This window comes from Cibotium barometz, chromosome 8, assembly GCF_041138505.1.
Source record: "Cibotium barometz isolate CiBa-2024 chromosome 8, ASM4113850v1, whole genome shotgun sequence".
Lineage (NCBI taxonomy): Eukaryota > Viridiplantae > Streptophyta > Polypodiopsida > Cyatheales > Cibotiaceae > Cibotium > Cibotium barometz.
The window spans coordinates 60617111-60631682 of NC_141053.1; the positions used below are offsets into that span (position 1 = coordinate 60617111).

The following is a 14572-nucleotide window of genomic DNA, read 5'->3' on the forward strand; positions in this document are numbered from 1 at the left end:
GCTTACGACTGCAATCAAGCCACCACAAGGGGCTATTGAGCAAAGCAACATCAACACCAAGTGTTAAGGCAACAAGCCTAGCAGCATCAAGCACAACGTGGGTGACAAGCTTTCCAAGGAAACAAGGGAAATTAGTGTAGAGAGATGAAAACAAGTAGCAATGTAGGTTTTCTCTCTCTCTCTCTCTCTCTCTCTCTCTCTCTCTCTCTCTCTCTCTCTCTCTATGTCAATATGGGTTTTAAATTTCAACCACATCTAGGATGAGGTAAGGTACGCCTCTCCCTCATAATGGAAGGCTCTCTCTCTCTCTCATGGAATAAGACTCTGCCCCAAGCCTCTCTCTCTCATGGAATAAGACTCTGCCCCAAGCCTCATGTCATTTGCCATGCACAGGTGCTCGCAAATCATCTAGGTGAGTAGTTAGCATTTAACTTAGAAATTCTAAAAATAGAAAAGAGACTATACATATGTATAAAAAGTGTGCAAAGATAAGTACGATTTTATCCTAGACGAGAGGGTGCGTGCAAGCAAGGAGGGGGGAAAGTCTTTATTGATGTGCTAGCCATGGTGGCAAAACACAAGGCAAGCAAGGCATCGTTGAAGACTAGCCTCGTGCTGTGCAACACACAAGGCAAGCAAGGCATTGTTGAAGACTGGCCTTGCTGTGCAACACACAAGGCAAGCAAGGCATTGTTGAAGACTGGCCTTGTGCTAACACACAAGGCATTATTGAAGACCGGCCTCATGCTGTGCAACACACAAGGCAAGCAAGGCATCATTGAAAAATTACCTCGTGCTATGCATAACACAAGGCAAGCATGACAGGTGATCATTGTCTGCCCACGGTGCGGGTAAGGCAGTGTTGATGAACGATGGTAACACACGACAACATGACATCGTTGAAGGGTTGGCCACAACTTGCAAGGCATTCTCACACAATAGCAACAACATGGAAAGGCTGCAAAAGTGAAAGTGCATGCAAGCAAGGCGGTTGGTTATGACAAAGAGGGTGGTTTTGTTAAAGGGCTAGCTGACTGCAAGAAGGCATCACATGGCTACAAGAAGGCATCACATGGTGCAAGGTATCATGCACAACAACAGATTGTATGGGAGAGTAAACAAAGCAAGGCGGGTGATCATTGATGTGGCTTTACAAGAAAATGTCACACACAATGCAACCCTAGTAAGGGTTTGAATGGCAAAAGCAAGGCTAGAGAATGTGGTTGCTCATGGCTTGCACAAGGCTAGAAAGGTGGCATCAAGGGCTAAAGCAAGGTAGTGATGACGACTGCAATCAAGCCACCACAAGGGGCTATTGAGCAAAGCAACATCAACACCAAGCGTTAAGGCAACAAGCAAGGTAGTGCCGATGATTGCAATCAAGCCACCACAAGGGGATATTGAGCAAAGCAACATCAACACCAAGTGTTAAGGCAACAAGCCTAGCAGCATCAAGCACAACGTGGGTGACAAGCTTTCCAAGGAAACAAGGGAAATTAGTGTAGAGAGATGAAAACAAGTAGCATAGGTTTTCTCTCTCTCTCTCTATGTCAATATCTCTCTATCCTTCTCTCTAAGTAAATGGTTAAAATTATAATTACCTTGCTTATCAGGGATTAACAAGACTATGGTTGATTGGTTTTTCTTCTATTGTGGCACATAATAATTTCTTTGAGTGCTTGTGCTTAGGGATAATCACTATTTGAATCCCCTCTCTAATCTCCCTAATCCTATCTTAATCCCTCCCACCTCAAGGAGTAACTAAGTCTATATTAGGGAATTTAGAAAAATCCCAATTTTCGTTTTCATATGTTTAGGATAAATTAACCAATAATAGGTTGTTAAAATGTATTGATTTATTTTCTCCAAATTGCATATTTATGATATTGAGGCTTACAATACTCAAAGCATATACTATATTTAAGGAGGAGAGTCTTATGGGAATGCTTTATTGAAATGGACATTGTGTCTATCACGAATTGTGTAACCACACTCATCTTGTTGCCTCAACCACATTTCGAAAATATATAGAAAATATCTTTTGATCAATTCAAAGTCATTAATTAAAGAAAAATCGTTTACAAGGATAGCATGTCCTACTTCAAACTCAAACTTCACAAATATCTTTACTTCCATGAACTCATCCAAAGATAATGATGGAGATAGAAAAATGATGTCTACAAATCCAAGAAAATAACAGTTCTAGATAGACCGATTATTCAAGATAAGGCCTTAAGACACTTATAAATTACTATGACTATAAAGAACCAATGCTCATTCTACAAAATAGCTTGAATGAAACATAATGACAAATGATGGAAACTTAATATGGATGACACATTGCAATCAAAACTCATAGTCGGCAAAGAGCACATCTCCCTCCTTGAGGTTGTTGGATATGCTCCATCACATGAACACATAAACATCCCCTTGGTAGAGTTCAATTCAAGGGTCATTAAGGTATTAATATTGGCCCTTTTCACTCTTGTAACAAGGTCTCAAAGCAACCACAATCAACACACCTTCATCCATATTCTTTGGAGGTATTCTTAGAGGCAAGAGGTGGAGATAATCAAGGAGGGGATTATGGAGAAAGCTTAGTACCTAATCACTAGTTAATCTCATGTACCCATAGCCTATTTAAGAGGCATCGAACTAATGGCATTCAGCGTCTCTATTGCCTATCATTTACAACATTATTATGATTAATGCTAATCACTATTATCAACCTCCTTAATTAATATTTGGTATCAAGAGCCAAGGTTCATCCTTACAATGCTGCAACCATTCAAAGTGCACTACTGAGGTGATCTTGATGTAGCCGCATCATGCTGTAGTAACTCAAAGCTCGTTGTTGTGGTGGCGATCCTGCTAGTGACTCAACTCAAAGTTTGCTGCTGTGGTGGAGATCGTGCTGTCAACTTAACTCGAAGTTCATTTGCTGTGGCGATGCTACTGATAACTCACGCATCAATTACAATGAGTGATCCTCCTTGTTAAGATATTGAGCTCAATTAGTGCTATGACAGTGGACATTGATGGTGATACGTAGCCAATGGGATGACAGGCTGTGTGGTTTTGGATTACTAGAGATTGGCATAGCTATTACGCCAGCTCATTTAGTCCGGTTCACATTATGGACCAACCTTTGTATGTTGTAGTAGTGATTACTAACCCATATATTGTGTACTCTTATATTTATGTTATGTTTGTTGAGTAGAGAAGAAGAAGATAGAAGAAAATTTAGGTATCCATCGCTCTCTTGTGTCTTGCTCTCTCTTGTGTGTGTGTGTTTGCTTGCCAGGCCTCTCCCCCACGTTCTCTTTATGGTATCAAAGCCTAGTTCATGTGAGAGCTAAGGAGGCAAGCAAGAGGTAAGAACAAGCAAGGAAGGAAGTGGTACTACACTGGTAAGAGCACCATCATCTCTTTCCCCTTCTTGGTTTAGGTACAACACCCCCTTAGTAGCTTTGGGAGATACACATCTTTGATTGAGGAGCTATCTTCACAGGAGCAGAGCTATAGAGCAAGTATGCTATCCTATTGGACAACATTTTTTCGGCCAGATTCACGTTTCGGGTGTGTTACGGGCCTCGTTTCGTCACTCCAAGGTATTTTCAATAGTTTTTTGAATTTGGTGCCATTACCTAAAGGCAAGAAAGCTATTGAGTGTATAAAGGTGAAACATAACAATGATGATAGCATAAGCAGGTCCAACGCTAGATTGGTAGCCAAAGGATATGCGCAGACACATGGGATTGATTATGAGGAGACATTTGCCCCAATTGCAAAGATAGTAATTGTGAGAGTTGAGCTTGAGTTGAGCTTGAGGGGGGGTGTTGAGATGTCAAGCTCAACATGAGCAGACACTCACGAGGCGCCTGCATGACCATTTGTCATTTATATCACTGGTGGGTTTGGTAGCTAGCACTGACATATCTTCGTCAGAGATTCTACAGTTGTACTACACTGACTAGTCCACATCTACCCAGTCCTCTTTGCGTGTTCACATTATGGACTGCTTGTATATACTCTATTATATGAGTTAGTCACTTTATCTTATTTGTAGACCTCTTTTATTGTGTGAAGAAGAAGAATTTTCAGCCTCTCACCTTGTGTGTTGTCTTCTAGGGTTTGTGTCAGTGTGTGTGTGCTTGCAAGAGCTCAAGCTCTCTTCTCCCTTGCTTCTTTTCACCTCACCTTGGCTAAATATAAGGAGATACCCATCAGAAAAATCAATAAACGAGGGACTAGAAAATAGGTACCTCACCCTAGCTAAATAAAAAGGGATATCCATAAAAAAATTAATTAAAAATGTCAAAGGAAGTAGTAAAACAAGTGGAAAAAAGCACTTGAGATGGAGAAAAGAATAAAGGAGACTAAGAAGAAAGCAAAGGGATGGAGACTGGTGAAGGAGAGTCTATAAGGAAGCCAATATTGATTCTATAAATGGTTCTCTAATCACTAGCTTTCTTGAAACATCTTAGGATGGGTGGGCCCCAATGGGGGAAAACCTGGTCCATGGTAGGATCTGTAGGAGACTGGTGAAGGAGAGTCTATAAGGAAGCCAATATTGATTATATAAATGGTTCTCTAATCACTAGCTTTCTTGAAACATCTTAGGATGGGTGGGCCCCAATGGGGGAAAACCTGGTCCATGGTAGGATCTGTTGAAGGGTTGGCCACAGCTTGCAAGGCATTCTCACACAATAGCAACAACATGGAAAGGCTACAAACAAAAGTGCATGCAAGCAACGTGGCAGGGTGTGACGACAAAGAGGGTGGTTTTGTTAAAGGGCTAGCTGATTGCACGAAGGCATCACACGGCTACAATCAGGCATCACATGATGGTGCAAGGTATCATGCAAAACAACAGATCGTATGGGAGAGTAAACAAAGCAAGGCGGGTGATCATTGTTGTGGCTTTACAAGAAAATGTCACACACAATGCAACCCTAGTAAGGGTTTGAATGGCAAAAGCAAGGCTAGAGAATGTGGTTTTTGCTGATGGCTTGCACAAGGCTCGAAAGGTGGCATCAAGGGCTAAAGCAAGGTAGTTCTTAGGACTGCAATCAAGCCACCACAAGGGGCTATTTGAGAAAAGCAACATCAACACCAAGTGTTAACGCAACAAGCCTGGCAACGTGGGTGACAAGCTTTCCAAGGAGACTAAGGGAAATTAGTGTAGAGAGATGAAAACAAGAAGCATAGGTTTTTTCTCTCTCTTGCTATGTCAGTATCTCTCTATCCTTCTCTCTAAGTGAATGGTTAAAATTCTAATTACCTTGCTTATCATGGATTAACAAGACTATGGTTGATTGGTTTTTCTTCTATTGTGGCACATAATAATTTCTTTGAGTGCTTGTGATTAGGGTAATCACTATTTGAATCCCCTCTTTAATCTCCCTAATCCCATCTTAATCCCTGCCACCTCAAGTAGTAACTAAGTCTATATTAGGGAATTTAGAAAAATACCAATTTTCGTTTTCATATGTTTAGGAGAATTAACCAATAATAGGTTGTTAAAATGTATTGATTTATTTTCTCCAAATTGCATATTTATGATATTGAGGCTTACAATACTCAAAGCATGTACTATATTTAAGGAGGAGAATCTTATGGGAATGCTTTATTGAAGTGGACATTGTCTCTATCCACGAAATGTGTAACCATACTCATCTTGTTGCCTCAACCACATTTCGAAAAATATAGAAAACAACTTTTCATCAATTCAAAGTCATTAACTAAACAGAAACCCTTTACAAGGATAGCATGTCCTACTTCAGACTCTAACTTCACAAATATCTTCACTTCCATGAACTCATTAATGAGTGTTACGATTATGACGTGCGTATGTCTATTTATATAACTACCAATATGGCATTGATTATCATATTTGTTTATAAGCTAGCCAAAGATAATAATGGAGATAGAAAATGATATTTGCAAATCCAAGAAAATTACAGTCCTAGATAGACCGATCATTCAAGATAATGCCTTATGACACTTATAAATTACTATGACTATAAAGAACCAATGCTCATTTTACAAAATAGTTTGAATGAAGGATATGCTCCATCACATGAACACGTAAACATCCCCTTGGTAGAGTTCATTTCAAAGGTCATTAAGGTATTAATATTGGCCCCTTTTACTCTTGTAACAACCACAATCAACACGCCTACATCCAACTTCTTTGGTGATATTCTTAGAGGCAAGAGGTGGAGATAGTCAATAAGGAGTTAATGTAGGAGGGGATTATGGAGAAAGATTAGAACCTAATCAGCACTAGTTAAGGTATTAATATTGGCCCCTTTTACTCTTGTAACAAGGTCTCAAAAAGCAACCACAATCAACATGCCTACATCCACCTTCTTTGGTGACATTCTTAGAGGCAAGAGGTGGAGATAGTCCTAAGTCAAGGAGTTAATGTAGGAGGGGATTATGGAGAAAGATTAGTACCTAATCATCACTAGTTACTCTCATGTACCCATAGCCTATTTAAGAGGCATTGAACTAATGGCATTAAGCGTCTCTATTGCCTATCTATTGTTGCAGCATTATTATGATTAATGCAAATCACTATTATCAACCTCCTTATTTAACATTTGGTATCAAGAGCCAAGGTGCATCCTTACAATGTTGCAACCATTCAAAGTGCACTACTGAGGTGATCTTGATGTAACCGCATCATGTTGTAGTAACTCGAACTTTGTTTGCTGTGTGGCGATCCTATTGGTGACTCAACTCGAAGTTTGCTGTTGTGGTGGCAATCGTGCTTGGCAAGTTAACTTGCTGTGGGGTGATGCTACTGATAACTCACCCATCAATTACTGTGGGCTCAACTAGTGCTACGTCGGACATTGATGACCCACCTGGGTGATACCTTCTGTATCTACACCACTAGCATGGTTGGTGAGATTATGGGTGATATGCGGCTAGTGGGATGATAGGTTGCGTGACAGCCATTTTGGATTACTAGAGACTGGCATAGTTATAGCACAAGCTTATTTAGTTTGGTTCATATTATGGACCAACCCTTGTATGTTGTAGTAGTGATTACTAACCTATATAGTGTGTACTCTTATCTTTATGTTATGTTGGTTGAGTAGAGAAGAAGAAGATAGAAGAAAATTCAGGTATCCATCTCTCTCTTCTGTCCTGCCCTCTCTTGTGTGTGTGTGTTTGCTTGTTGCCAGGGTTTGAAGCTCTCCCTCTCCTCCACATTCTCTTTATGGTATCAGAGCCTGGTTCATGTGAGAGCTAAGGAGGCAAGCAAGAGGCAAGAATAAGCAAGGAAGGAACTAGTACTACACGGGTAAGAGCACCATCATCTCTTTCCCCTTTTTGGTTTAGGTACAACACCCCCTCAGTAGCTCTGGGATCTACACATCTTTGATTAAGGAGCTATCTTTGCTGGTGCAAAGCTATAGAATAGGAATGTTGTCCAATCGAACAACATTTTGTTAGCCAAATTCGCGTTTCAAGTGCGTTTACGGGCCTCGTTTCGTTAGTGCAAGGTATTTTCAACAGTTTTCTGGATTTGGTGCTATTGCCTGAAGGCAAGAAAGCTATTGGGTCGATAAGGTGAAACATAATAATGATGGTAGCATAAGTAGGTACAATGTTAGATTGGTAGTTTAAAGGATATGCGCAGACACATGAGATTGATTATGAGGAGACATTTACCCCAGTTGCAAAGATGGTAACTATGAGAGTTGTGAATGTAGTGGCTGCAGCGAAAGGCTAGTTTTTACATCAGATGGATGTCAAAACTGCATTCTTGCATGGTGACTTGCAAGAAGAGGTGTATATGGACCAGCCACCAGGTTTTGAGTATATACGTCACTCAGAGGATGTGTGTAAGCTTCGTAAGGCCTTGTAGCAAGCTCCATGAGCATGGCACGATAAGATTGTTGAGTATCTTGTCACTATTTGTTTTTATATGGCAGATGTAGATCACTCTTTATATGTGCGCAAGAGTGATAAGGGTATTGTGATCATCACCATTTATGTAGATGATCTTATTATTGGGGGTGACAACTTGGAAGAGATTGAGCATGTAAAAAGTCTTCTAAAAAAAGGAAGTTTGAGATGAAGGATTTGGGAGATCTGTGCTACTTTTTGGGAATTGATGTCATTCGCACACCTGAGGGTATTTGGTTGTACAGAGACAGTATGCATTGGACTTGTTGTCCAAGTATGGGGGATGGCTTATTGTAAGCCAATCTCAGTGTCATTAGATCAAAATGGCAAACTTAGTGTTGCGGATGCAAGTTATGTGTTGGAGGATCCCACTATGTATAGAAAGGTTGTGGGGAGTTTGATCTATGTCATGATCCAGTAGGCCAGATTTGAGCTACACTGTCGGCTTAGACAGCTAGTTCATGTAAGTTCCGCGCACAGTGTGTGATGCACATTTTGGTATTTGAGGGCCATTGTTGATTATGCATTGTTTTATGCAGCAGGTGTATCATTGGAGCTATATGGGTACACAGATACAGATTGGGCAGGTAGCATCTCAAACACGAGATGCACCAATGGATTTATGTTTTCATTGGAGAGTGCTGATATGACATGGAGCAGTAAGAAGCAGCCCATAGTTGCCTTGTTGAGTACAGAGGTAGAGTATAGAGAAGCTGCGGTGGCAGCATATGAGGTAGCTTGGTTACGTAAGGTGCTTGTGCTGATTTGGGGTTGCATGTGGAGAGAAAGATTGTCATATGTTGTGACAATCTTAGTAGTATACAGTTGGCCAAGAACCCAATTTTCATGCGCGGACGAAACACGTTGAGGTGGATTACCACTTCATCAGGGAGAGAGTCTTAGCAGGCAACATCGACTTGGCCTACATCAGCACACAAGATCAGATTGCTTACATCCTCTCACGAAGGCCTTGGGAGCTAATGAGCTGGAGTTGAGTTTGAGGGGGAGTGTTGAGATGTCAAGCTCAACATGAGCTAACACTCACGAGGCGCCTCCACCATGACCATTTGACATTTGTATCACTGGCGCGTTTGGTAGCTGGCACCGACATATCTTCGCTAGACATTCTACAACTAGACTACACTGACTAGTCCACATCTACCCACTCGTCTTAGCGTGTTCACATTATGGACCGCTTGTATACACTTTATTATGTGTGTTAGTCACTTTATCTTCTTTGTAGACCTCTTTTATTGGCATGGTTGGTGAGATTATGGGTGATATGCAGCCAGTGGGATGACAGGCTGTGTGACAGCTATTTTGGATTACTAGAGATTGGCATAGCTATAGCGCCAGCTCATTTAGTATAGATCAAGGAGGGTGTTGGATATGCTCCATCACATGAACATATAAACATCCCCTTGGTAGAGTTCAAATTCAAAGGTCATTACAATATTAATATTGGCCCTTTTCACTCTTGTAAAACAAGGTCTCAAAGCAACCATAATCAACATGCCTACATCAACCTTCTTTGGAGATATTGTTCGAGAGGAAAGAGGTGGAGATAATCATGGAGGTAATGTAGGAGGGGATTATGGAGAAAGATTAGTACCTAATTACCAATTAATCTCATGTACCGAGCCTATTTAAGAGGCATCGAACTAATGGAATCAAGCGTCTCTATTTTTTTTCATTTGCAGTGTTATTATCATTAATGCTAATCACTATTATCAACCTTGGAGAAAGATTAGCACCTAATCTCCAGTTAATCTCATATACACGGAGCCTATTTAAGCGGCATCATCGAACTAATGGAATCAAGCATCTCTAAGGGTGTGTACACACTAAAGTGGTGTGTAAACACTAAAGGTGTGTACACCACCCTCTTATTAAGAGAGTGACGTGTAAACACTATACGTGTGTACACCACCCTCTTATTAAGAGAGTGACATACGTGTGTACACCCTCTTATTAAGAGAACATTAAATTTGGCCTTGGTGCCTATATAAATCATTGTTCATGGTGGAAGCACACTATAGGTGTGTAAACACTATAGTGGGGTGTAAACACACCTATAGCGTAGACACTATAGGTGTGTACACACTATAGTGGTGCGTAACCACTAAAGGTGTGTACACCACCCTCTTATTAAGAGGGTGGTGTGTAAACATCATATGTGTGCACATCACCCTCTTATTAAGAGGGTGGTGTGTAAACACTATAAGTGTGTACACCCTCTTATTAAGAGAACATAAAATAGGGCCTTGGTGCTTATATAAATCATTGTTCATGGTGTAATCTTTTTCTATAATTGGTTGGTGCATCTCTCTCTTCCTCTTACTCTATCTATTCGATATCTCCACCTTAACCACCCGTCCTTCTCCATGAAGAATGGATGCTTTGCACAATGCAAAAACTCATCCAAGTGATGAGGTGTCCGACATGGTCATTACTATTTGCTTTTTTTAGCTCATCATTGTCCTCTTGGTGGAGTTTCCAAAAAGTATTTCAAGCAAGATTATGGAGACCCCTAGAGTCTTAAGAAATACGTAGAAGTTCCCATAAGAATGTGATGCTTGTCAAAGATTGGGCTAGCCTAGCATTGCATAATCGGATATGCCACATAATCTAATATTTCCCCCATTGAATCGTAGTGGGGTCTTGATTCTGTAGGACCATTCAAACTTCGTGCTCACACCAAGGTGGCAATAATTATATTCTAGTGGCAATAGATTATTATACCAAGTGGGTTGAGGCTTAGGCTTTAAGTGATAATAAAGCCACTTTTGCTATGCCAAATTTTTGTATGAGTTGATTTATGACTAGATTCATTGTTTGATTAATCAAGGAAGTCATTTTTATAATAAAGTCATGAAGAGCTTGACTCAACATTATAACAAAGTCATGAAGAGCTTGACTTAACATTATATGAAGTCATGAAGTGATTGACTCAACATTATATGATTATTCATTTACAAAATTAGAATGTATCCATAAGTAAATGGCCAATCTGAATACTGCAACAAAATTTTGAAAAAAAATCTTAAAAAGGAAATCAATGAAAATAGGACAGATTCGAAAGTGAAACTTTGTTCGGATCTATATGGGCACTCCAAAGTGCTTAGAATTCAGCCAAACGGGACACAATAGGGTACACACCTTTTTAGCGGCATACAATCTCTAAGTAAAGGCTCCCATGTAATTTGTGGTTCCCAATTTATGGTAGAAATTTCAACCAGATTATCTATAGAGAATTCTGAGGAGCACTAAATTCAACAATTACATGCTCTTATTGAAAATCAGATCTGGCATTGTCTACCATCGTCTCAAAAGTTTTTTGTGGATTGGAATGTAAAGTTTGGATTTTCAAAGTTAGTAATGCAGTTCTTTAGTTTAATTTCGGGATGGATCCACATCTAGGAAAGTTGAGGTGGATGTGGGATTATTGTTTCTAGTGGACTTGGAACATGAAGTTTTGAACCTAATACTTAGGATGATGTCAACCTAGCTAAAGTTGTGCATGGTTTTAGATTGAAATCTTATTTTGAAATATAATTGAAAGTGTTTCCTCATATGTTATTTTTATCAAATTTTTGCATGATGAGTTCTTTATCACGTGTCACCACACATGCTTTGAATTGCGGAAAGAGTATCTTGAATGTAATTATTAATCAATTAGTAAATTTTCATTGGTTGTTTTTGTCACAAGGTCATCTCGATTTGTGATTGTCTTAACTGTGATGATTATGATTGTGGGTGTAAAGTGATTTCCCATTGCAACACTCGTTTATGCTTTACTTTTGCTCCATTTTCAATTTTTTTAACGAAATGATTACCCATAGGACTACTTAATTGTCAAAAAAATCCATGGGTATTTTTATGTTTGCAAATGAGGTTACTTGGGACAAAATTATGTACACTGAGCTAGCACACTTAGATAAAGAACCTAAACCCTAGCTCATGCAAAACAGAAACTACCCATATTTGCAGTATCCAGGTATTCTAGCAAGCCCAAGCACAGTACCTCCTCTGACTTTTGCTTTAGGACAGTAGGATATGCTGCACTTTGCTCTAAGAAAATAAGGAATGATAGCACACTAGAAATAGTGAAGTTGAGAGAGCAGCTGCAAAAACAACAAGGATAGCAGAGGTAGTAGAACTAATCTATTCAAAAGAGACTGGAGCATGCATTACAAATGTTTCATGAAAAGATTACATGTATGCCTATTCATCAAAAGAGATTGGAGCATGCATTACAAAAGTTTCATAAGAAGATTACGTGTGTGTAAAGAGAATGCCTTAAGGACTTGCACATGAAGAATTGAGTTGATGTGTTGAGGCCTCGTTCACAACATGAAGTCGTGAGATGAGGGTAGCATGAAGTCCTCATGAAGTCGTGAGATGAGGGTAGCATGAAGTCCTCACAAGGATTCGATATATTTCCTTTTGAGCTTGGGGAAGTCAATAGTCACGAACCCATATATCAAGGTGAGAGAAAAGGTGTTTAGTGTTGTGCATGCTAGTGAGCACATAGAATTAGCATAATGGTACATTTCTTTATGCCAAAACGATGAAGGTCACGAGGTGACGCCATTTTTTTTAATAAAAATGCAAGGAGTTTTGTATTATTAGTATCGATAAGATACAGCAAGCACTTCTTGGGTGTATAGGAAGAAGGAATGTATACGCTATGGCACGTCATTAGAAGTTGTGTCCTGAATGCCATATGGGAAAACAGGAATGCGGCAAGAGCCCATCAAGGCCCTGGTAGGATCATTTCTAGCTCAAGACAATTTGTGAAAGAGCTCCCTTTAGAAGCTTAGAAGCTAGCCACAGATATTGGTAGTAAGATAAGATCAGTCACTGCTAAACTTCTTGGTAAGAAGCTAAGTAAACTGAAGATGTAACCCCTGGTGTCGACATTCTCTTGATGCGTGATGATTAATTGGTAAGAAGCTGAGTAAACTGAAGATGTAACCCCTGGTGTCGACATTCTCTTGATGCGTGATGATTAATCGGGAAGGTTTGTTTGCATATAAAGGTGCAAACGGAGGTACGGTTGAAGCGGCTCGGCGCCTCCCCTCCCATTCCATGTTAAGAGGTTATGTTTCCCTTGGGAACCTGAGGCTAGAGCCTGAGCTCCCATTCCATGTTTCCCTTTGGAACCTTAGGCTAAACGAGGATTAGCACTAGCGGTTGACCGCCCCGCATTGCGTGCGGACCTGGCCTTGAGATCCCGTGAGGGTTGCGATGTTGCCCATCTTGATCATGGCTGCTGCAAAGTCCCGAAAGAAGGTGGCCTGGTTTTTGGCGTAGCCGGCGACCTGGTCGTGGGTGGCTCCGGGCGTGGAGTAGAGCACCTCGTCGGAGTGGAGCAGGCCCCGGCCCTTGAGGAGGTTGGTGTAGTAGCGGTTGTCGAAGAGGGTGGGCGTGCCCACGTCCAAGTTGACGAAGGCGCTGGAGGCAGAAGGGCACTGGAGGAGCAAGGAGTCACGGTAGGACGAGGCCAGGGCCGTGGGGTCGTCGACGGTAGTGGGCGGCTGCAAGCGGGAGCTGAAGGTGGCGCAGTTGGCCTTGCCGATGGTGTGGCCTCCGGACAAGGCCACCATGTCGCTGGCGGAGAGGCCCACGGCGGCGAAGTTGGCTACCAGATCGCTGACGTTGAAGTTGAAGCCGGGGAGGAACTGGTTGGCGAGGGAGCGGTTGGCGGAGAGCCCGTCGCGCCGTCCCAGCAGCACGCGGTAGAAGGGGCCGCCACTCACAAGGACGGAGTCGCGGGCGGCCATGGCCAGCACGTCCGCACAGGAGACCACTCCCGGACACTGGCGCTCCAGCGCGGCCTTGATATCGTCCACCACGTGGAAGCCCCGGAGGGAGTTGTTGTTCGGGCGGGCCTCCTGCTCCCCCTCCAGGATGCCCGGGATGCTCTTGAGCAGCAGCGAGCCGTCGCAACCCTGCACGAAGCAGTCATGGAAGTGGAGGCGCAGCAGCGAGCCCGCCATGCGCGCCTCTGTGGCCACCGCATTTTGCACCACCTCTCTCACAATCGACTCCGCGTTGGGACAGCTGCGATCGTAAAAGGCAACGCTTAGACCTAGTGGTACTGCCGGGCCCCTTAATCCATGCGCCGCGGCGCTCACGAGCGACCAGCTGCAAACTAGTGTGAGGATGAGGCTCGCTGAGTGCAGCATATTCTTGAAGCAAAGGAAGAAGAAAGAGGAACTGATCTGTGAGTGGGCTGCTGGTGGAGAATGACACAGATTTACACACTTGGGCAGAAGAGTTAGAAAGAGATCCGACGTAAAAGCGGACCCCGAGTCTCTTCCCTTTATACCTTCACCCCTCATGAGCGGCATGCATGCACCATGTATGATGTGGTGGAAGTGGTCAGAGTAGCGCGTGCGTGTACTCCATCCACCTCAGCCAGAGAGACCGCTTCCAACTTCCACGCAGCCATATATATATATATATATATTATATATATATATATGCCGTCCACATCCAAGCAAGCCTTGACGTTAGCAAACGGCGAAGACTCGTCCATTGACAAATTCGCAGCTCGAGGCTAAAAGGTGTTTAACAAAAAGCGGAAGCTTTTTTTTTTGGGGGGGGGGGGGGGGGGGGGGGGGTAAGCCTACCATTCCCA

General features: G+C 42.0%; 1 pseudogene across 1 annotated transcript; it reads right to left on the bottom strand.

Moving 5' to 3' along the window:
* Positions 1 to 12160: 12160 nt before the first annotated feature.
* Positions 12161 to 14220, bottom strand: LOC147636511 (peroxidase P7 pseudogene; annotated as a pseudogene). Its single transcript, XR_015266558.1, has one exon. The product of XR_015266558.1 is annotated as a peroxidase P7 pseudogene (transcript).
* Between the last annotated feature and the right edge of the window lie 352 nt (positions 14221 to 14572).